The sequence below is a fragment of the Pseudopodoces humilis genome, chromosome 13 (assembly GCF_049639895.1).
Source record: "Pseudopodoces humilis isolate 2021_Gansu_Grassland_sample_001 chromosome 13, ASM4963989v1, whole genome shotgun sequence".
NCBI classification, from domain to species: Eukaryota; Metazoa; Chordata; class Aves; order Passeriformes; family Paridae; genus Pseudopodoces; species Pseudopodoces humilis.
Window position 1 is genome coordinate 11,751,295 of NC_142212.1, and position 24,395 is coordinate 11,775,689.

The following is a 24,395-nucleotide window of genomic DNA, read 5'->3' on the forward strand; positions in this document are numbered from 1 at the left end:
CACAGCTTTAAGCCCAGCTCTCATCAGCGGCGCCGCGGACCCCTCTGGCACAGCGCGGTGCAGTCGGACCGGCCGGCAGCTGCCGCTCGTTTTGGCAGCAACGTCCGGAGCAGTCGCGTTTCCTGGGCCTCGCTCGGGCAAGGCAGAGGCCCGTCGTGCCGAGCGGCACAAGCCCCGCGTCCGCTGCCGGCCCTCGGGCTGGGGATGCCGGGCATGGCCCGGGGCGCGGAGGGGCCGCTGGCCACGCCCCCCCCCCCCCCAAGCCATGGGGTTCTCGCCGCCGGCCGCGTGCCGGGGGGGACCCGCCGGATCCTGCGGGGCGGGGCCGATTTAGGGGCGGGGCCCCGAGGAGCGGACGGCTGCTATTGGAGGAGCGCGGCCGGGGGCGGGGCGGCCGGCGGGGAGCGGGGCGGGGCGAGCGCTCCGCGGCTCGGTGCGGGCAGCGCTCGGCGGCGGCGGCGGGAGCGGAGCGGGGCGTTCGCCGCGGCGGCAGGTGAGGGGCGGCGGGCACCGGGGCCGCGGGGAGGAGGGTGCGGGCTGCCGCTGCCGCCGCGCCCGGCCCGGGGCGAGGAAGCGCTGCCGGGGGTTAGCGGCCGGCGGCAGGTGCCGCCCGGGGGCCGCGCTTTGTCTCCGCGTGGGGGGATGGGCGCGGCCCCTCCCCGGCGGCGGCGCCTCCCGGGCGGGGCGAGGGGGCTCCGGTGGGCTGGGAAAGCCCCCGCTTCGAGCCGCCCCCGCGGCTGGCTCTACAGGGAAGAGGGCGGGGGTCCCCGTGGCTCCGCGCCCCGGAGGAGCGGCGGGAGCGGGCGGCGGGGCTGGCGAGCTCCTCCGCCGGCGGTAGCACCACCGGGATGCGGGGAGTGGTAGGACCGGGCGAGCCCCCGCGACCTGGGCAGGGCTCGGTGGGAGGTGGCACCGGGCTGAGGGTCGGGCAGCCCGTGCGGCCGCGCTGGAGGAGCTGGCCGGCCCTCGCCCCGCTCCTCGGAGCGCACTGACGGGGTCATTCCTCTTGGTCCGGAGATCCCGTTTTCCACCTTGAACGCATTCCTTTTGAAAGAGTTTGCAGCAAGTGTTTGGGGCCCTCTGAGCAGGTGTGTTTTGTGTTCCAGGAGTTGCAATTTGAGAGCTTTCTTTTCTTAAATCAAAACTTTCTGTGACTGCTGCTTTATCTCAAGGTAACAGCCTGGAACAGGAGCAGTCCTGGGAGAGCGTGGACTGCTGCTGTAGTTACAAAGAGGAGGGGGCCACAACTCTGACTGTTGTAAAACAGCAGGGTCAGTATTTTACTTAAACAAGTGCTCTATTCTGTGTAAGGCTGAATGAGATCTGCTGATTTGTGACCTCACTTTTTGAACAGGGATCACAGAAGTGTTCTGCCTTGTGAATGAAATGCAGAAATCGATGAGTTATATTAATGATGTGTCTGTGTGACGTCAGGGAGCTAAGCCAGTGATGGAAACATTCACCCTGATTCAGGGCGAAGCTGAGGCACTGAGCTGTTTTGTTACGTGTATTTGCATTGTAATAGGGAAATTGGTATTTCCCCTTGGTACAAATGGGGCATGGAATTTCACAGGTTTTAATAGGGTCACTTTGAGAGGCCAGCAATGCCTAGCAGAATCACAGGAGAAGAAAGCAAACAAGTTATGGATGGAGAAGAATCTGGCAGAGAAGGTGACTTGTAGGTAGTTTGGTGCTGAGCAGACTATTTCTATGCACATCCACACCTGTGTACAACTGAACTGGAATGTGCAAGCCAGGGACTTGCACTGAACTGAGATTTGGCCAGAAAGCGTTTACTATAGCATGATCATACATGGAATTTTCTCTTTAAATTTCTTCCAACATGTGAAAAGAGTTAGGTTAGTAATACGATTAACAATATTTAATAAGATTAAAATCAGCAGCATAACTCTTGAGAAAGGTGGGTGCAGACTGTCAGCAGTTGACACTTTTAATCTCTACTTTCTCCCATGCGAGTGCTGTAAAGAGTTGAGGCCCCAAGACTCTGCTTGCTTTTCAGAACAGAAGAATTCTGCCCTCGCCTGCTGACAGCTCAGGTATTGCCTTACCTTTCATGTCCACCAACAGCATCATATTCCCAGCGGGGCCACGGGATGTTCCCATATAAGGGCAGAGGGAATAGCTGACAGAGGGCTGTAATGAGTGTGCAGAGCTGTTCCCTGCAGTGCCAGGCTTTGTGTGAAGCAGGGTTGTTGCTGGAGTGTTCCTGCTGCTGGCACGCCTGGGCTTTCCTGGCAGTGCCAGCAGAGCCTGCAAGGACTAAACAGTTCTGAAAAGTATCTGTTGCTGCCGAAGGTGGCCCCGTGAGCCTGGAGAGAGGCTGCCTGCCAAATTAAGCAGTGCCAGTTGTATGTTGGGTGTGCTCTGAAGGAAAAGGCACCCACCCACGTTGCCTGTGTGGGGTGTGTGCTATCCAGCACTGTCCAACAGAAGACAGAAGTAATTGCACTTTTCTGTCTTCCACTGTTGCTGTTTGCTTTCTGGAGCGTTCCTTTAGCCAGCAATGATGGGTACAGGGAAGTATGGTATCCTTTTCAGCGTAAGTTTCAGTGTCAGCTGGAGAGGGAGAACAACAGATGAGAAATTCAGAAGATAAAGCTGCAACTCCACAGAAACGCTTGAGATTTTTTTTCTAGTAAAAGCTTTACTGCTGAATTGGGTAGATTGACATTATTTCTCTTCTGCCATCTTCTCTGTCTCAGTTCTTGCTTGTCAAAGCAAACTCACAAGGACTTCAGTTTCTTCTCCTCACTGACAGCCTCTCCATCTGTTCTGGTTTTGTTTGTAGCTGTTGTTTTTTTTTCTCCTGAAACTTCAAATTGTTTGTTGCAGCCAAGTTCTGAGCTGAACCCTCCCAATCTTGCATAAGGGCATCTTGGAGGAAGATGATAGGACTTTGATTCATCCCAGCTTGCAGGCTATGCAGGGTGGTAGCAGTCAGAGGAGGCATGAGCCTGCCTGCTTCCTTATAAGAATTAGCCCTCTAGATACAAGCTAGTTTCAGGAAGCAGGGGTTGGACTGGTGCCCTTTTTGCTCACCTGGATCTTCAGTGAAACGTCTTTGTACCCTGCATGCTGGGATCTGGTGCCATTCTACTGACTCTCCTTTGCATTCCCTATAATCTGTTAAAGCCCTGGATTTGATTTGCATTTATTTGTGGTTCTTGTGAGTATCTGATTGCAGGATTACTGTATCTGAAAGGATTCATCTTATGCTGTTCATGAAAACCACAGGAGGGCTGCTTTTGCCTTTATGGGAATGTGCCAGCTGGTCTTTCATTGTGCTGGTAACATTTTTCCCTGTCCTATTATTGAGGTCTCTTTGATGACCTGATGGTTGTGATAATGTCTTTCGAGAAGATTCATATTGATCATTTGAGCTTTGTCTGGTTTCATCTCAGTGCTGGAAGACAATTGTTATAAATTCTTGCATGTGTTTTTCAGAAACAAGCGATTGAGGCAGTAGGAGCACAGTCTCGTGAAGCGATACCGCTGTTCCAGAAGGCAGAGTAGATGCTTCATTTAATTGGGAAACAGTAAACTCATGTGTTGCATAGTCTTTACTCCAGCACAGTGGTGAAAGCCAAAGGAACTTTCCTGGTGGCACACTGAGTCCAGGAGACACTCAAAAAACACCATGGAGGGGGTTTTGCTACCTGCATATTTCTCTGGAACCATGAAGAATCAGCCTGCGTGCTGTGGTTTGCCGCAGTGATAACTGAGATGCTCCCCTGCTTAATAAACTGGCTGGGGTTGTAGTTGCTGGAGCTCAGACTTGCTAAGCTGCAAAGGTGCAAAAACATGAAGGAGGATGTTCCAACCTGTACCAACACGCAGCCCTGACTAATGGGAGAACCACAGTGCTTTGGTGTGAGCTCTTTAAGGCTCTGCCTCTTCTCCCCAACTGCTTAAGTAATAAATGAAGAGGACTTGTTTTCACTGCTAATAATTTTTTTTCAGCCAAGTAGTAACTAAGACATCTGAGCTATTCTGAGGTTCCAGGAAACAACTTAAGTCTTCTTTTCTTTTACTAACTAGAAGTGCTGCCTCCCAATACTTGTGAGAGAAAGAAAGAAGAAACAAATGGTTTCAATAGGTCAATTTTTTTGCTGTTGGTTTGTTTAGTTTTGGATTTTTTGCTCGTTTTTGTTTGTTTATTTTTTGTTGTTTGTTTTGGTTTGGTTTTTGTTTACTTTTGTTATTGAATACATTTTAAAATAGTTTCTAATATCAAGTCCTGTCTGACAATCTAAGAAAGAAAGAGGAGAAAAGGAAGTAGATAAGAACTTTGTGGTAGCATGATCTGATTTTAGATGTTGATCAAAATGTGAAATGACTCTTCAAATGAAACAGATCCTAAGGAAATTTCTAGATGCCAGACTTTAATTGAATGTGAACTTCAGTGATTTGTTTGCAGTATAAAAACTGCAGGTAGTGTTAGGATCACTTCTTCTGTGCCTGGTAAATGTGTGAGATATTGCTTTGCTTTTGGCTCTGAGGCTTAATTGTGGAACAGTCTGGAACTATTGCATTTCCCCAGCCTCTGCTCTTCAACAGCGCTGCTGCTCTCAAAATTCTTGCAACTTCATAGCTACTCTCTTTTAGAAAATGATCATTCATTTCCCTTCTTGAAGTTTCTGAACGTTGTAATCTTATCTTGCTACTTGTATCTGTTCCTGGTCCATCTGGTGTGGGAAGTCTCTGGTCCCTGTGTCACAGGCTGTAAGGGGATTGATCTTTGCTTCTGGCAGTGGTTTAGCTAGGCTGGTTCTGTACTGGGGACTGGAGCTGAGGAATTGTGTCACCACTTGCTTCAGATACCCACATAGAATCTGTGGTGAGCCATTGGGATACACAGCTGTAAGGTACTGGCTAAATGGTTTGCTGTTGCTTTGTATCTGCAGGTGCAGACAATTTCAAGTCATCACCATTCTCCCTCTCTTTGCACTTTTCCTTAATTCTGAAATTAAAGCCAGTCCTTCTGTGTTTCAGTGAAAAAAAACATGTGTGTCAGCTTATCTTGGCATAATGTGGTATTGAGTAGCAATGATGGGGTTCATCCTGCTGCTGAAGTTATTCCAAGGAGAATGCAGTCCTTCTTGTGTCCTACCCTTCCCTGCAGCTCTGCTGTGGCAGGAGGGTGGTTGTGCCTGGAACTGTGCAGGTGGAGGAAGCTGATTGTGTTCAAACATTTATGCTGATGAAACTTGTTTTCCGACTAAATTGCATGTCATTCTATAAATAGAATGAGTATGTCTGACATCTTACCCTGCTATAACAATTCTCAAAATTACTACATAGAAGTAGTGTTTTCAGCTGAGGGTTGCTGCCCATGTATGTAATTTGAAAATGATTTTTGTTTCAATCTCTGCCCTTTTAGCTTTCCTGTACTGCACCATTTCACAATTTGGTTAAGTGGCTTCCCTGCTCTTTGTGTGGAGTTACATTAAGAACTGGAGTGCCACCTGTCTCCCCCCTCTGATCCTGACTCCAGAAGATTGTGTGCTCTTGAAATCCCTCTGTGCCTACAAGGGCCCATGCCCTCATCCTCCCATGTGAGACACTAAAGAATTTTTTGGGTTCTCTAGTTTCCATAAAGAAATGCCAACCTCTGTGAACCGCTGGCCAAGAAAATGCTCAAGAAAATGCTCCTGGCATTGCCTGCTGAGTGTTCTGCTCAGCTGGAAGTCTTTCAGACAACAAAAATTTAAAGCAGAGGAACCATAGCTTTAGAGATGGTCCTGCCAGACTGGGCTTTGTCAGAAATAATGTCCTCACTGAAGCTGCTGTATGGTTTTGGACAGCTTGGAGTATGTTAATGGCCCTGAATCAACTCTCTCTTTAGCACTTTCAGCCTTGATCCCAAGATTTTTTTGCATTGAACCTTCTTAAAATGCTGGAGAGAGCGATTAAATTAGTGAATTATGAAATTATCATATGTGTGATGAGCATTTTGATCATCTGTTTGCTGTCTTCCACACACCAGAGTCATAAGCTCTTCTCACCTGTCTTCTACTGTCTCCTAGTGTAGCCAAAAGTTGTATTTGCTAGAGATCTCTAGTGCAGAAGCAGTTCCTGGACTTTTGAATCACACGGACATCAATATTTTGTTCTTTATTTGGTTCCTGCTTGACTTCTTGCATACAGATTGCAGTCCACTACTGAATTATTCTACCCAAGAGGATGGTAAAGCTGATGTGCAACTGAATTAATTGCATGAGATCTGTGTACCACTGCAGGAAACGGAGAAGTACTAACCAGGGGCTTGGTTTGTTTACCAGATCTTTTCAGCATTTTGATAGAAATTGATGAAATGAGGCTGCAGAAAGGTTGAAGTACCCAGGAAGACTATAGCATTTGTGAATTTATATTCTGATCCTTAGCTGAAATGTATTTTGAATTGCATTTCATGTCAACCTGAAACTTGAGAGATATTTAAGACAAAGATTGTAAGGATTGTCCTGCAGGCAGTGCAGCTTTCTCAAGGCTATGATGGAGAGGTGTGGTTCCCTTGTGCGACTGCCTTTTGAGGCACTGCTGTGGCTGTAATGGGTAACACTGACATGTACTGTTTATTTCCTCCTTTGATCTAAATTTTTTCCTCTCTTTTGGGGATTTGTAACCAGAAACTGTTCTCCAGATGTGTGACAGCCAACAGAGGTGCACGTGCAATTTCAGAATGGCCCTGAGTGATTGCTACCAGCTTGTCCTCTTGGCAGCGTAGGCAAAATTTGAATTGGCAGGAAGGCAGAGCAGCCCCTGCGGCACTGCCATCCCTGAGTGACTCGATGTGCTGAGCTCCTTGGCCTCAGTAACAGGCAGCTGGAGTCCCAGAGCTGGAGTGTCTGGTTGTGCTTTGTGCCCAGCACTGCTGAGATGATGCAGAGCTGAAGAAAAATGAGTGGTGCGGTAGAGCAGCTGCCACATAAATGTTCTTCTCGCTCTCTGTACTGCCCAGAGGACAGGTACCTGCAAGATTACCTCCCACAGCAGCACAGATGGGCAGTAGGGACTGTGTTGCTGGCAGTGTGGCCATATGAGCAGCTGCACAGGACCAGATGAAAGAGCCATTTAGCCTGTTTTGCTTTCTTTGGGCTTGGGACAGTCAAGTCTCTGTCCTCACAGTGCCCAAGTCACCATGGCCCCTTCCTTCTCCACACTGAGCTGGTCTGCAGGGGAGGTGAAAGCCTGTGTCAGTAGCCTCGGTAACAAGCTCAGCAGAGTGCCACAAATATAAAGGCTTCTGACAATTATGCTTTCTTGCCAATTATATTTTATAGTTATTCCTGTATGTTGTGGTGGCAGTACTGTTCTGGATACTTAAACTTTGTAAATGCACTTTCTGGGCATAGAACCCAGGCAGCCCCCTGCCATCAATGGTCTTGCAAGTAATTGTTCTGTTTCATTGTGGGTCTGATGCTTGTCTGTACAGGGTGGTGGCATCATGAAGCTTTCCTTAATGACCTATACTGATAATGCCCACTATTCACAATGCTTAACTAGGCTTCACCACTGTGGAGAGCTGTCTTTGTTGAACTCTGTGAATAAAGGTTGTGAAGAGTAGAAAGAGTAGGCAAGCTGATGGACATATCACAGACCAGTTTTACTTTGGATACAGCCATACAAATACATCTACAGCATCCTACCATCACAGACCTGCTGTAGCAGAGCTTTTGCCATGGATCTGTGTATGCCAAACTCATTAGCTACAGACAAATCTGAATAGTGTTTACCCTCCAGTGGATGACAGGGATAGGTGTCCTGCTGGGAGGAACTTGTATGTTGGTGCTGCTCACACAGTCCCAAGAACATTTCTGTTTAAGTACTTTTGCATTTCAGTATTCTCTTGCTGATCAAAGGTGTGTGTCTGTGCCTGGTGCAGGTGTCCACAGCAAGCATCCACATGCAAGTCCCAGGATGCTGCTGCACTGAGCAAAGCTGTTAGAGAATGACCTGCACTCATAATTCCGTGGTTTCATCCTTTTCCTCAATGTTTGAAAGCCATTGAGCTGTGCATCTGTTTCCCTTCTTCCCACTGCTGCCAGCACAGTGTGATCCTAACGGGTGCTACAGTGACAATTACAGTCACTGTGTTTTCTGCAGCCTGCCAGAGCCTGTTTGATCATCAAAACACTAATAATACCTGGCTGTTCAGTTCTAGGATTGTAGTCTGCATCCCCAAGTGCACTATGTAGGAAGTACCACAAGGCAACAAGGAACTTGGCCCAAAACAATGTGTTTATTTTAAGTAGGTAAAAATTATATGTATGCAGTGATTCACAAGGGAAATGGTCTCAACCAGTATAAACACATGGACCATCCTTGTCATTCCAGTAATGAAAAATACATCTCAAAAACCTCTTCTCTGTATAGAGAAAGACTAAATCTTTCTGGTTGTAAAACTCCTTTCTCTACTGTGATCTGTCCTCTGTGTTGCTGCTTCACAGACTGAAATAGACCCGTTAGCTGACAAAATAGTACTGATGTCTTTACCACTTGGTGACCTATAGGAAGACTTGTGTTTGTCTTCAGGTTGCTTTTCTGTGTATGCTCTGAGAAATCTTGTGCCTTTGGCCTGTTTTGGACAAAAAGGTGAAAAGTTCAAGTGGAGGAAGGAGAATTGGTCTTTTGAGAGCTGCAAGAAAAAATAAAGTATTGCAGGACTTTCCTTCTAAGGGAGCAAAACACTCCCTTTTAAATGAAGATTCTGTTTACATGTGTTAATTCCCTTTGGTTTTTTGTGGGATGGAAAGGTCACTTTGTGTCTGTCTAAGCTATGAAAAAATCAATGGTTTAATCAATTTGTAAAGTAGATTTAGTCAAAATGACTACTGTGGTGTGGTTTGGGCTTTGATGTGTGAAGGTGTCCCAAAAAGCTGCTAGAAAAGTCAATGCAGGGCATTGCTGGAAATAAACTTACAGAAATTGTAGGGGAATTTTCTGTCCTATTCCATATGTCCACGGGGTGGTTTTTTTCCCTTGCCCAGTTCCAGCATGGCTTCCTCCTGGTGTTCCTACTGAAAGAATGGATCATTGCGAGCAGATCAACAAAAGCAGTCATGCAGTTCACTTGAGGGGTCATCCATAAATATGAGCAGACTTTCTGCTGTTAAAACTGATGGGTAGCCTTCCCTGGAACCAGTTTTCCATAGGCTGCTTGTTCAGCTACTTGGAGCTGTTTTGGGACAGCCAGGTACTGGTGATCCTGGGCAGCCGGGCTGGGGGGTTCACAATGGGAAGTAAATTTCTTGTTTCAAAAATGCCAGGGTAAGAGCTTGTAAAAGGCACATGTTTCATTCTACTATTGCCTTGGAATTATTTTCTTCCAAGTGGTACAACAGGCAGAGGCCTTCGAGCTGTCACACTGACCTGCTCCCAAACCTGGCCTGTGCTCCTGCCTGTACTCAGAGCATAAGCTCTCTGCCGTGTGCTCTTTGCAAACTTAGATGTGTGTTTATTGTATAACACACAGTGAGAAGTAACACAAAGTGAGAAGTGCCACACAATGGAAACCTGATTAGAGGTGGAAGTTCAATGGGCCTCCTGCTAGAACAGAAGTTGAGGAAGGTACCAGTCCTTGTGATATGGAGTGCCTGGTTAACATCTACAAGGAATGCTTTTCATGCTGTCATCTTGAATAAGTCAGGTGTTTGTGGAGGTTTGAGATGGGTAGTTATCATTTTGGTGTTTATTTCAGGGGATATACACCTCCGAAGGGATGGGTTGTGCTAATGGTAAGAAAGTGCTGCTGGAAAGAAACACAGCAGCAGGTGACTGTTCATGTAATGTGTTTATTGGATGTTTGGCTTGGAGTCATAGAATGGTATGAATAATTGATCTCTGCCAACACCAACAGCATACCTCATAATTATTTAATTAAAAGAAAAGGCTGATGCTTCTGAAATCATGGGTTACTGGGTAGATTTCAGAAAACTGTATTCCTAGCGGTGACTTCAGCAAGCGTCAGTAGTGTACTCTGCTGTTCAGTACTTCATCAGTATTCTGGAAATAAGTCTAAAGCCACTGCTAATGTTGATTCAGCAGAGAAGCAGTCCATGCTGAGGACAAGTTCAAAACCATGGCTAGAAATGACAGGAATGTTGGGATTTTCTTGCTTGAATATTCTGAATAGTATGTAATTCTTTGGCAGAATGGGGGAGGTAATGAAGTTTTCCTTAGAGGTTTTGGAGAAATGATTAAATGGTGATTAAGAAAGATATGGGCTCCTTACACTCAGTACAGTCAGATAATTGATTGTTAGTGAACTGATACGATCTTTGGAGCCTGATTTCTGTAGCTCCTCTGTTATGCTGTAAAACAGGCCCAGTGAAATTATATCCATCTGATGCAGGCAAATTTGGACTTCTGTGTGCCAGAGATGTTGATTTTTCACTGATTGTGCCTCACCAAAGCAGTGACCCTGAAGAAGGGGGAAGAGGTGGGGGGAGAACAAGCAAACTGACACTAAAAAAAAAAACAAACCAAAAAAAACAACCAAATGAAAAAAAAAAGTTATAAGCTGTTCAGACTCAAGAAAAGATGCCTTGTACTGAGACACTGACGGGACCAATCTATTGATTGCCAAAAAAGCTATTGAGAGGTGACTTGGTTAAAACATGTGCATAATTGACTCTGAGGAGCCACTCTTTAATCCAGCAGAGAAGGAATTAATGGCTCAAGGCAGAAGACAAACAAATAAGAAATTAGTCTGACCTCACTGCCAGAAGGAATGATGGAGCCATTGTAGCAAACAACTAGCAGAGTAGTGAACTTATGTTTTGACCTCCAAAGGCCTTTAGTCTGGATGCCATAAACCACTACATTTCACAGAACCACTTAATGGGCTTTATGGAGGTGTGAGTGGATAAAATGGAACAGTGCCTGTGTGTTAGGCAGGAAATCAGAGCAGCCGTACCTTAAATTATGTGACTCTAACTAGTCCTGGTGCAATTGATTTCTGTTTTTCTGTGCTTTAGAAATAACCCCAAGACCAATTCTGTTGTGTTCTTCATCCCTGTTTGTTCTTTTCCTTCCAAACTTTATGTCCAGATGTTTTATGCACCCTAAGTGGTACATCCTGGATGTAAAGAATATTGTCCATGACAGGAATGTCAGCTTGAGGTTTGTACTTCAAATATCTCCTGAAAATGAAATCTTCTTTATATTTTTTAATATTTCTTAGAACTATCAGTGTAATGATTAAATAGTGTATCTCACTTGTCTTGCAGTGTTTATTTTATTGATTAAACTTTCTAGGACAGTAGAGTTTTATTAAGCATATAGTATGTAAACCCATGTACTCTAAGGAATTATGTTAAATTCCAGTGGCATTTAAGTAATTCAGTTTCATAATCTCTTGCATTCAATGTGAAAATCCTATACAAGAAGTAAATCTGATGAGTGTTGTAATTTAACCTCTGATTGTTTCAGAATAACTTGTGATTGTTTACAGGCTGAAAACTAAAGAGTTTTACAAGGCTGGGAAATCATTGAGCTCATTTAGTCTGATGCTGTGTAAAGCAAGGCAGCGGCCTTTCTTGAATTTAAAATAAACATTCAAGTTAAGGCTGAATGTTAACAAAGAGAAGAGTTGCAAGTGATGGAGAGCTTGCCCTGCTAAATACATTTCAACATACCTTTGAGAAAAGAAGCTTGAAAAACAGACCTTGGTCTGCTCAGGCCAGAAATATGCAATTAGCAAATTATTAACCTTGTTGTGAATGGTTTAAGTAATGTGGTACTTGTTCTGTTTCACTTCTGATTGACTATATAATAGCCACCATCAGCAGCCTGTGCTGTGTGCTGGATTGCAAAATCTGCTAATTAACACATTAGTTTCATATTGCTGCTGCCAATGTTTGCATTGAAGAACTTAGCTTTTTTTGGCCATATGGATGGGTGGGAATATCAAGATCGTGTTATGGCTCTGTGCTCATTCATGTGTGAAGCTTTGTGCTCTGTTTTTCCCAAGACATCTAATCAGGCTTGGGGCTGAGCAGTGCCTTTTTGGAGAATCTTTAGCTGAAAGGTCAAAATAAGCACAAGGCCCAGAGACAAGTCTTGCTGTCACTCTTCCCAGCCGCTCCCCCCGCCCTCCTTTGTGTGTGTCTGTCTCCACGTATGCATATGTAGGAGTCCTTCACCCAGCACATTAATCTGTTATTTCTTTCCTGAGACTCAGGGCTTTTAAGTGCCACTCACGGTCTTCCCAAACAGAACACAACTCTGCCAGCTGGATCTCCCTCAGGCTGGGAGGGTTGATTTGTGGTGTGGGAGCTCCTGACACTCACCTGCTGATGGGGCTGCTGGCTTTGCACCATTGCTGTGCACTGTCAGCTGCCTGGCATCTGGTGTCTCAATTAACCACGTGTAGGTAGACCAGGATTTACCGTAAAAGCAGTGTTTGCTTGTGGACTGGTATCTGGTGGTTCTTCAAGGGAGTGGGAAGCAGAATGTGCCTTACAGTGGTCTCAAAGTGAGGGCTCCAAATGGTGCCATGGAAGGTGAAGACTTGGATTTGCAGTCCAGATCGGATCTGACATTAGTAAATTTGTTCACACTTACCCTCTGCTACCTCCCATCTACGCAATGAAAGCGTTACCAGGAAACTCCCTGTGGGAGAGCATAAACATCAGGAGGGGGAGATGGCAAAAACTGGGTATTTATTCCAGCTCTCAGGGTGCATCTGAGGAAGATGCCTTTGTTTTATTGAATGAGAGATATTTTATGGTATTGATGTTGTTCCTGTTGTAAGAGCATCTGAGGAAGTCAGGTCTTTTGCTTTTTACTGTCACTCTTTCAGCCCTGCTTGGTTTCTCCTTTCCCTTACTCGCCAAGTGCAACTGAAAAAGAGGCACTGAACAGCCCATCTAGTTTTTTGTATGCAATCTAGCAAATATTAGTGCTGGAAACTGGGCTCTTGCTGCTGTTTGTCTGGTAACATTACCCTCTGTTGTTTCCTTGTGCTACTTTTAAAAATGCTTGGTTTCTGTTTGAGAGGTGGCTGGCCCATAAATGTATTCCAACCCACCTAATAATTCTTCTCTCAAATCTTTCATCAGGTTTCTTCTGTTATATAGTTTAAAAAGAAAAAAAAACCCGAATGCCTTCCTTTGCCCCTGGAAACAGCAGTCGTCTTGTTCTGCTGAGCTGAGTGCTGTTCATACTAATCACTGCTGTTGGCTTCGTTTATTTTAGAGTTAAGTTATAAGCTGTTTAAGACTAGGCTATTTTTGTTCTGTATTTTTGCAGGATCTTTTACATGGGTCTTCTAAACACTAAAATAAATGCTCTTAAAGGCAAAAGTACCATCTGTATCAGAACAAGATGGCTATTGCTCTAAAAATGAAGTTTTGTGGGTTTATTCTGATAAACCATTTTGGCAAGCACATGCCTGCACAGAGGAAAGCCTGTGTCAGGGCTCGGCTTATGACCATCTTCTGTCTTTATGTTGGATCGCCTTTTGTCAGCCAGATGCCCTATGATCCCACCTTCTCCCTCCATCCCTCTTTTGACAGTAGCTGTGGTGCTCATCAGGGGCTCCCTGGCTGTGTTTGCTTTAGCTGGAGAGGTGTTTGCCTTCACTGCAGAATTCCAGTTTCCAGCTGCCGGGAAACCTGGAGCTCTTTTGTTGATTTATTAGGGCACAGTGCACCTCAGGAATGCTTTTGCTAAGGAGCTGGGAGTGATGGGGGGGGATCCTGCCTGTTGCAGTGTGAAGCCTTCTTGTTTCTCTTTACAGAAACACCAAGCAGGAATTCCCCAAAGCAAGGCAGGGAAAACAGCTCACTCGGCTGACTGCTTTGGAGAGCGTTAAAGTGAGACTCAGTCAGGTTTCCCTGGCACAGAAGTAAGTAGGTGATTGATAGCTGCAATTTTAAGTGAGTTTTTGTGGGAGATGATACTGTAAATTGCCCTACCAGAGGGTTTGTATGCATTTGGTTGGTGTTAAGAGCTGGCATTCCTGAGCCAGTGACTAGGGCTTTCTCCTGGGACTTGGCTTTGGGCCATCTAAATCTTTCACACTTGGAAGAAGCAAGTTTCAACCTCGTTGGATCTGCAAACTTCTAAACGTTTTACAATACGGATACACCAATGGATTTGGCTTTTTAATTATCTTTGGAGACAACAAAAGTCTATGGACTGCAAGTTTAAAAACTACGATGTGAGTGTGTCTTCCTGTAGTGAGTTCATTAGAACACCTTCACCTCTCTAATGTGTTGCAGCCACCTGATATACACCCCTTTCCTTTGCTTGCATTGCATGCACACACAAACACACATTTCTGGACATTTTCTTTCATTTCGGATTTTGGAGGCTGTTGCCCCAGGAACTGAGGAAAATGTTTGGTGTTTGTACAGGGTAGGGTGGTCAGCTGGTCACTTTGTGTTGATCAAGTATTTGGTAGTTGCAGAGGAGGTTGTGTTTAAGGGGCATTGGTGCTGAGAAGGAATTTCCTTTCCTGGCTGAGGTAGAAAGGCTGTCCACGTACAGCTTTATTCCTTTGCTTTAGCATTCCTTGAGGTTGTTTCCCTATTTTACAAATGCATCTTTTGAGAACTGCCAGGAAAATGTCTCTCTCAAATGGAAATGGAAATTTCTGAGCTCACAGGCATGAAAACCTTTGGGTCTGTGCTCACTGAATGAAAAGAGGATTACCAACCAGCCATTCTCCAGTGTGCAAAGCAGTGGAGCAAAGTCTGCAGAGACCCTCTGAAAGTTATTGGCTTTCCCAAGGAAGGATGCTTGTGAATAGAATTGAATAAGGTTGCTTGCGTCCCTCTTGGCTTCCCTGCTGCAAGTACAGAAAGCAGTGGAACTTGGAACTCAGTAGATGCCTGAATAAAATGGGAAATGTTGGGTTGTTGTTTTTTTTTTTTAAGTAGTTGCCTTGTGAACAGGTCTAGAGCCAGTGTTCCTGCACTACTGTAAGAGAATTAATGGGTTTGTGACTACATTTAGGCCTGAAAAAAGCAGGGAGGCAATGCTGATTTTTCCAGAACTGCTTGAAGGGTTCAGAAATGAGGATGGTGTGCTGGAGCAGATGCAGATGGCTTATTTTCACTGGGGACTGCCAAACCTGCCAAAGTGTAAACTGCATCTTAACAGGAAGATGTGAGACAAGGCCTGCACATCTCTCCCTCCTAATTACTACAGCTCAGCTGCTGCTGTCTCTTATGCTTACACATCTGAAAGGTGACAATGACAATGTCTTGAATGGCAAAGCAATAGCAGGAAGTGTCTTTTTTTTTTTTTTTTTTTTCTCTGTAGATTCTGGAACAAAGAAGTTATTCAACCAATAGTCAAAAATATCCCTATGAAAAAATCTTTCTCACAGAAACTACATCTGTTATTCCAGAAGATAATCAGAATTTCTGTGGATCCTGATGGCTTGTCTCCTGAGTTACCTGACCACAGGTGAAGCAGCAATTGACTTTCTCCTCTTTCCTGCACTGACAGCCTCAGAAATGTCCACCACAGCAGTGAGATTTACATTTTTGCTGTCCCTGCAGTTCTGCACTGGGTTGCCTCTGTACACATTATCTCTTTCAAGAAGTTGGAAAGCTCTTCTCACCTGTTCTGGCAAAAATCTCCTGTAATATTTTCACAGCAGTTATTTTAGATGCCAAAACCCAGACTTTCAGATCCTCATCATTTGTGGCATGCAAAAGATGAGGTAGTTTTTATTACCTCCTCTTAGAGGAGCAGTTACTTCAGTGAGAAAGGTGGTACTGTGATTGCATTGCAGTGGTACAGCAAGAGTGGAGGCAGTGGCAGCTCCCAGTTGGGTTGCACGTGATTGTTGGATTTGGTGTTTCTCTCTGAAAATCTGTTTTAGGTCACGGTCTCTCATGGCAGTCTTGCTGGTTAGCTATAAATGTGTTCAATCTTCCCTCACCCATGACCCTACTCTGTTTCACAGTATTACTGTAAATCTGGTTTAAGAAATAGCTTTGTGGAAGTTTGTCTTCCTTCCCCACCTGTTCAGTTTAGCTCAGGAGAACATGCTGCCAGGGCAGGATGGACTCTGATCAGACACTGCATGGGCTGATGGGGCTCCTCTTCTCTGGGGAGAAACACACAGCAGAAAAAAAGACAAAGCAGTGCTAAAAACCACAGATTTTTTTTTTAGGTGAGAGGAGAATGTCCTTCTTTGTAGCCAGTTCACAAATAGGGAATAAAAGTTGAAGCAAGGAGATGCCTGTCCATTTGTATTAGCCTGGGAAATGGTGGATTTCTCTCTTGAGGCCTTTGCCTCAGGCATCTTGCCAAAAGGCATCTAGTCTCTATTCACTTCAAACACATACAGTTCCTAAGCCTGAAATGTGAAGAAATCTCATGAACTGTGATCAGCTGAAGGCCAGAAAGCATGACCTGGTGCTTCATAAAAATCAATGAATTGCTGTGACTTCTGGATGCTTTGGAAGTATGAGCAGCACCTGCTGTGCATTGTGAACCTAAAGAGCATGAAAGGGTAATCAGCTCAAACATGGATCTAACCTGTTTATGGTAGGAAAGAAATCCTGGAATCTGTGCTGAAATTCAGAATTTGCATAAGTGAAGTGTTTTGGCAAACACATGCAGTTACTTTCTTCATGGATCCTGTGTATGTGCTTGCTTTCTTCAGAGCACAAAGAATTCAAGACAAATTTTACTTTGGAGCTAAAAGGCATGTTTTTAGCAAAGGCAGTGCAAGCAGTGTTGGGACAGACTCCAGGTCTTTGGTGTTCCTGAAGAAACACAAACAACTGCAGAGGAGGGTATAGCTCAGATCCTTTTGCCAGCATGCTTAGCAGGCAGTCCTGTACCAGATCTGGTTCAGGCTTCGACAAGTGACCTCTGTCACTGAACGGGAACATAAAGAGCTTCAGTGAGCTTTGGCTGAACTAGGCTTTTGCCTGTCTGCTCTGGAGAGAGAGTAACCTCAGTGTTCCCTTCCCTCCCTCCCTCAGTGTGTCTGTGAAAATACTAACTTGATTTAGCTGCCAAAAAAAGACATTTGAAAAGTATACATTGCTCTCCTGTGTCCCAGCTTCTGTAAAATATGGGTTATGGTTGGTTCCTGTATATGGTGCTCAGTAATTTTACAGAAGAGAAAACTGCACCACTGCAACTATCCACACAACACTTAATACAGTGAGGTCTTAGTCTGTACTAGGACTCCAGAGTGCTATTCTGGGCATTATGAACCCGATTATATTACACATAGAGCTCAGATGGCTCAGAGCCACACTCAAGATATTAACTGTTTCTATTAAGCTTTGCATTTAGAGATCCTTCTGTCAGAGGAGGGAGGCAATGCTGGACGAGCTGGCATTCCCACGGCAGAGAGGTGTGTGAGTATGGGAAGGGAGTGTTTTGTATTTGATTTACACAAGTGGTAACCCAAGCCCCGGATCTTGCTAACATATGGATGCTAAGTATAATAATATTTTCAGTGTACCAGTTTTGTAGCTGCAGGTGTCATGGAAGAGACACTTACTGATGTAGATGTACAGGAGTGCAGGAGAAACCTTACGAAGTGCTATAAATGTATCATAAGGGGAAATCCATATGTAGTGTGTCATCTGGCAGAGAACCTGATAAAGTGGCACTGACTGTGATTACTTGTGATTGTTGACAGCCTGTGCCCCTGAGTGTTTTAAGACTTGGTTTAGTTTGTGATGAAGGTGGCTTTAGGAATAGTGAAGGTCCTTCCGTTTCTCTTAACAAGAAAGGTTTCTTTTCATGATTTTGTTTTGTGCTGTTCCAGATTTTGTAAAAACAAACACCCTGAAACTCCAAACAACAACAATAATAAAAGAAACCCTTTGTGGCTCATCTCTGTGATCCAAACAAAGTTGATGAGTTTCTCACTGTTTAAATACACATTGTCTGCCAGGTGGGAACTGTGCAGCTCTTCCTTCCCTCATCACCCTACAAGTGCAGGAAGAGATAAGAGGAATTTAGTTAATCCTGCCCTCACACTGGCCGAATTTGAAGCAGACTACCAGACAGGTATGCTGAATTTGGAGTCTAAATGGCTGCCTTGGGTAGGAATGGGGGGCAGAGAGTATGGCTGTTAGGGTTATGAGGCATTGGGATAGTGCTAATGGGAGAAGAGGGGTGCTGAACACAGTAGCACATGCTGTTAGAAAAGCAACCTCTCATCCTGCCCTTGAAGTAATGAGAATTTGCCTTTGTGGGGTTTGGGATTAAACTCTCTTCCCAGTAAAACTGCAGTTTGCAGCTCCTTTCTTTGTACTGGGAGTACACTGCGAACATCTAAAGTTGTTGAGCAGGAACTGGCTGCTGTGCAGTGAAATTATTCTTTGCAGGAGACAGAAACAAGTGGATGGAGGTATCCATGTGCCATGTGGATCCATGTGCCACTGTTCAGTTCATGCTTAGGCTGATGGAGAGGGGCTGAGTTTGCATGTGTTTTACTGAAGAATACTCTCTTTCTCAGAAAGCAAACACCTGACATCTTGACCTTGCAAAAGCTTGGACATCTTTACCTTTTGAAAGCATTGCTCTCCAAATGTGGGTCTATAGTGCAAGAAATACACATGATGACCTTGGTCTTCCTCTGCCTTCTTGGCTACATTTTTTGTGTTGGATGCCATTGACCCTGAGATCGGGACATTTCCCTCTGCTGTTTTGTGTTAAAAATTAAGAACAAACTGTAATGTGTGAAAGCAGTTTGTATGATGGAACCCATCAAAATAAACCTGAGGGGATGGTGGTGGTGGTTGAAAAAGCTTGGCTGAAACCTGGTAATTGGGCTGGATATAGTGAGAAGGAAAAGGGCCGCCAGGAAAGGATTGAATGGAAATCAGTCCCCAAAATAAATATCGCATGAGTGGGGCATGAAGAGATAAAGAGTCTCCTTCAAATCAGATCCTGTGCCTGAGCCTTCCTCCAGAATTTCCTGCAATTTAGACAAATGACCAACTTCAGATTTTTAAGTGGTGTTTGTGCTGAACACTTGCAGGCGTGCTTTGCCATCCAGCTGCTGAGCAGAAATCCTTGTTCTTCAGTCTTGCTGGGAGCTGCTCTGCGCTTTTTTGTGGCGGCAGCTTTTGCAATAGGAGCCCCCCCGCCCCAGGATGGCTTTTTCTGTGAAAGAAGCCAGCGCAGCCAGGCAGACATTATCCCCTTGCCGGAAGGAGGGACCCGGGCTCCCTGGGGAGGAGGGATGGGGAGCGAGTGATTCATTGCAGCTGGCTGCAGTTTGGCCTCTTCTCTCTCTTTGCCCTGGGTGCCAGGGAGTGACAGCTTGTGGGCAGCAGGCCAAGCTGTGAAAAGAGGAGTGTGTGAGGCCTTTAGCTTTCTCATGCTTTATCAAGCTGCAAAGAATAGCTCGATATTCAGCCAGCGTTGGTGCAGGTCAGGAGAATGGAAATGCGAACTTAACTCCTGACATGCTGGCTGATGGCTGACCGCACGCAGCATGTGGGGCAAAAGGGAGGAAAAGTGCCTTTGTGACACGGTAAAGATAACTTTTTGTTAAGTGGGCAGCCTCTGGGACGTGCTGGGAGAGTGGAAACGTGAAAAGAGGGCTTTCCTCTTGTGGTTTGCTGTCTGCGTGCTGGTGGAGCATGGAAACACTGGAAAGTAGAGCTGCAGGAGTGACGAGTGTCCTGAGAAAGCGAGAGAGGGACTGTGGTGGGCGAGTGGCAGATCTGTGCCTTCCCTGCTGGCACAACAGCGGGGCCGTGGTGCAGGTGTCCGTCAGTGCAGAGAGCAGGACGGGCCCTTCCCGGGATGTCCCCTGTGCCGAGGGATGTCCCCTGTGCCGAGGGATGTCCCCTGTGCCGAGGGCTGCCCGCCGGCGCGCAGGGAGTTAAGCGCCTCATCGCCCGGGGGTGAGCCTACTTCGGGGTGTTGAGCTCCATTCCCACGGCTTTTCCTTTCTGAGGGCTGGGGGAGGGATCGCCTGGAACAAGTAAAATGCCTGAGGCTGGAAAGCAGCACCCCGGCCCCTCTGGCCTTGTGTTGGTCTGGGAGGGAGCTGCGCTTCACGGCAGGCTGGGCAGGGGCTGCCAGCCAAGGCCGGGGTCTGTCGCTGCTGGGCAAGAGCCGGGGTTATTTCTCTCCCTTCGGCAAAGAGAGATGGCTTTGCAGGCAGTAGAGTGCCTGCCTAGGGACTGGAATAACAGAATTCTCAGCTGGAAGGACATAAAGTAGAAATGAAGCCCGAGCAGTGCTACGGGCAGATCATAGCACAGGTTAACACACAGGTTTTGTGGCTGAGGGAGGGCAGCACCACTGCGTTCCCTGCAGCACATCTGCGTTTCTCAAAGGCGTAAGGGAGCAGAGTCCTTCCTTCCCGATGCTGAGTCTCCCTTCTCCTGCATCACTTTGAGCTGCTGAGTTGTTTGAAGCTCTGAGGAGCAGGAAAAGGACAGGTGAAAGTCTGAGAGGCTGAGTAAGGGAAGTTAGCAGGTTTCCAGAGCGTGGCCTGCAGCTGCCTGTTAGCCTAAATCCCACTCTTCTTCCATCAACAGTGCAGAAGTCTGGGAGAGCAAGAGAGCTCTGCCACATCCCAGTTTGCTGTGGAGCTGAGTGTATCTGTGTGAAGTACTTATCCCGGCCAACACCTATCTCCCACCAGAGGGAGAAAGGAGTTTGCGTACCTGTTCAGCCCTTAGGAAGACTAAGTGCCCTCTAAGGTTTGCAGTCCCTATTCTCAACAGCTTTTGAATTCAAGGCAAGGTGAAGCGATGTGAGCAAATGGGACCCTGCAGCAGCATAAAGGAGAGATGAACTGTGGCCTCAGAGCGCAGTTACACGCTTTGTTTCTGCTGGGCTGTGTTTGTGCTCTATAGACCGGGATATGCCAGAAGCCCGGCAAAGGTGTGGTTGGAGACTGAATTTTTGCTTGTGCATCGGGTGGCTTTGCATCTGCCCCAGATCTTTGCAAAGAGTGAAGTACTGTGATCCTCCCACTTGCTGTGCTGGCTCCTGTGGGAGGCTCCCCTCTGGAGAGGGGAGGGGGTTCAGGAAGCAGTATTGCCTGTGTGGGCAGAGGCTTTGTGTAGCTTGGGTTAGCACCCAGATACAGACCTTAGTGATAAAACAACAGGGTGCAAATATTCTGCAAATACCAGACTCGTGGTGGATCTTGTTGATTGTTAATGCCAAAATCCTAATAAAGACTGGTAGGCAGGAGCCCTTGTTGTCTTTTCTGGACCCAGGCACCTAATGTTTTCAGAGCTCTGCTGTCAAGTTTTCTGCAGCTCTTTGCTCTGTTCATTTATTCGCCCAGCACTGCAAAATGTGGCTAGAGTGGGAGCTGGGGTCCCAGGCTGATCTGAGCCCTGTGCAACGCAGACATGCTGTGGATTAACATAGAGAAACTCCCTGGCTGCGAGGTAGCTTGGGACCCAGGTGCAGTGAAGGCACCAGCGAGAGCTGGCTCCCCTGCAGGGACAGGGGGTGTGTTCCCATTGTGCCTGTTCTGGTTTGCTCCTGTCTGGCCTCTTCTCATTATTCTCGCCTTGAGCTGTCTCAGGCCCAAAGGCAAAGTGCTGCAGAAAGCTCCGTGGGCTTTCCCTTGAGAGATGTTGGGTCCTTGGAGAGTGGCTGTTCAAGGGAAGCTCTGCAGTGGGCTGAATTGAGGCTGTTTCAGGCTGCACAGCTCTGAGCTAATCTCCCAGAGGCAGAGACATTACTCACCAATCAGGAATGTGTCTGTATTTTTCCTAATGAGAACAAAACATTTTATCCCTGTTCATTAGCAGAGAGTTAGCGTGTGCAGGTTGCTATGCCAACAGACTCCTCTCCTCTGCAGACACACTGGGGGTGTCCTCCATGCCATGGTTAGAAGGGTGAACAGGAAGGCTGGTTCTGGCAAGAAAAAGATCCCATTGTTTTCCCAGGGCTGCCTGGACTTTGTGCAGCTGGCCAGACCATGCCTTCTCGGGGGAATGGAACCGCAGCGGGAGTCAAGTGCAACAGATTTAATTTATTGAAAAAATAATCTTTGCATTTCATGCTCTGTTGTTTTTTCCAGCTTGAGGCACAGTCTTCAATTAGAGAAATGAAGGTGTCTCAACGTTCCCAAGAGCCCAGATGGTAAGCAAAATGTGCCAGGAGTCAGCACTGGGATGCCCATGGACTGCTGCGGCCCGCTGGGCTCCTCCGTGTTCCTGATCCCCTCCGTGTGTGTGGCCACTGTCATGCTGGGCAGCCTCTGCATGCTGCTGCGTGACGAACCCACCTGACCAACTGTACCACCTGTGATCAGTTGGACATTCTCCAGACACGTGGTCTACTGGAAAGAGTGAGTGGCTGTATGTGGGAGTGTTCACTTGTTCCCTTTGCAAAGGGAACATTCTCTTCATCCAGGGAAATCCTGTGAAGGATGAAGGACAGCTCTTCAACAGAAGCTTGGTTCTGTAGAGTTCTGCTCTAAACAGATGTATTTATTCCACAGGTTGCCTATTTACTTGTCATTTTTTTCTTTGTTACCCCAAATTTCTTGAGAGAGTGATTGGGAATTGTGGGTTACAGTGCTACCAAAGTCCGGCCACTGTACACCTTTTGCAGTGGTGCTGCACTTGAAATATAAAAACTAACTTTTAAACTTTGAATTTTCTGTAGAAAGGAATAAATTTTACCTACAGGCAGAAACAAACTAAAAAAAAACCAAAACAAAACCATGAGTTTCTGATGGTGATCTATAAGTAGAAATGGGCCAGTGAGTATTGCCAAACCTGAAGACAGACTCCTGGAGCAGGAGTGATGTTCATCTCTGTCTGTCAATCACCATGGAATGTGATGAGCTGCTTGTGCTGGCTGAGCTTTGTGGTGTTGACAGCTATAGACCCTTGAAGAAACGTTTCCCTGAAAATGAATTCTTTCAGGCTGCTTCCTATTAAACAGGAAAGTTACAACTCTGCTGTCAGTTTGCCTGGAGAAGCACTCTGTAGGTGAATACATGGAATTTGAATATGAGAATTTGAATATCAAATGTAGGGTGGTACACCAGAGATCTCAGACTGAATGAGTTGCTGGAGATCTACAAATCTGCATGAACTTCTGGCTGGGAAGTGAAACCTTGGCACCTGGATACTAGGAGCTGATGTAGATGAGTCACTGACTTTTGCACTGGAGAGATGAGTATCATATTAGAGCACTGGGAGTACAGGAGCCCTTCATCGGAAGGATGTCTGCTTGTTGGGTTTGCAGCTCTAACATCAGGAGAAAGAAAACCAGCAGAAATAAAAACAGTGAACAAAATGAGACAGCAACCCCCAGCCCAGACCTCTCTGGGGTGCAGTCTCTGTGTGTCAGTTTGGTAGTAGACCTGGATGGAACTTTTAGATAATAAAGAGCAAGTTTTCAGTAAATCTTGTTCAATCTGGAGCACCCAAGAATAAATCCTGAATATATACAACAAATGTACAAAGATTGAAGAGTCTGGTTGTCTCAGCTTAGCATTGCTCTGGGTGGTTCCAGTAAAACCACTAAATCAAAGCTGTTTGAAATAGGGAATGAGTAAGTACCTGAGATGACTTGAATTCAGGCCAGTCTCTCCTGGATCCATGCTTCCAGGGTACATAAAAAAATACAATATCTTAAGGAGGCCAGAGGAGTGTATGTTGTATTCTTTGAGATACTGAGGTGATTCTGTCCAGATCCTATTGAAAAAGTGCTCCAGCAGAAGTGCACTAGAGGATATGCTTTTTAGTACCTTTAAGTGTGAAAGATCAAGTCTGAACAAACTGACTTCTGAAATGGGAGTTACGGTTATTATCTGAGTTGCACTTGACTTCATTCCTGTGCAGCCAGAGTAGCAACTTGGTGTTACCTAGGAGAGTGTTACTTGTTCCCTCTTCTTCCCTCCCTTTTAAGCCGTTCAGGGACTGATTTTCTGTCCTATTTTCTGTGCACCACCAGGTTTTAAGAGTAAAGATAAATACAGAACTGCAGTGCTGTGTACAAGGCAAGAATTCTTCGAGAGAAACATTTACCTTTGCCCGTGAAAACACCTCAGGTGCTAATAGAACCTTGGGAGAAGGGTTGTTTGTTTTTATCAGGACCAGTTATGGGTCATTTGTGGGGTGAAGTGTTCCTTCTAACCCTTAGAGTGTGGTTCAAAACCCTAAATGATGGGGTAGGTATATATTTTTAAGAAACTATTAGCACTGAGTATTGTAACTCTAGGTAATGTATTGTTCTGTTGGGGTTTAATGACCTTCCTTCTCTTTTTTAATTCCAATTATACTTCTACATATCTGCATCTTTAAAAAACTCTTATTTGACTCTTAATAGTAAAACTTGCAAAGGACAGAGTAAAGCCAGGAAAGTTATGTCAGCCTGACAGGAAAGTTTAGGTTGCTTAGTCAGCTAAGCATGTATTATTAACAAAGTTCTATATCTCATAA

General features: G+C 45.8%; 1 protein-coding gene across 4 annotated transcripts in view; it reads left to right on the forward strand.

The window, feature by feature from the left end:
* The first annotated feature begins 439 nt into the window (after positions 1-439).
* PLXNB1 (plexin B1) overlaps positions 440-24,395 on the forward strand; it is a 77,259-nt gene continuing 53,303 nt past the window's right edge. Inside the window, exons 1-2 of one of the 4 annotated variants that reach the window (XM_014251533.2) lie at positions 440-493; positions 22,019-22,288. The gene's annotated coding sequence lies outside the window, so the exon portion shown is untranslated. Of the gene's footprint in view, positions 494-967; positions 1,089-22,018; positions 22,289-24,395 lie in introns of those variants that run through there. The other 3 variants (XM_088061746.1, XM_088061744.1, XM_088061745.1) reach the window with 3 other exon arrangements.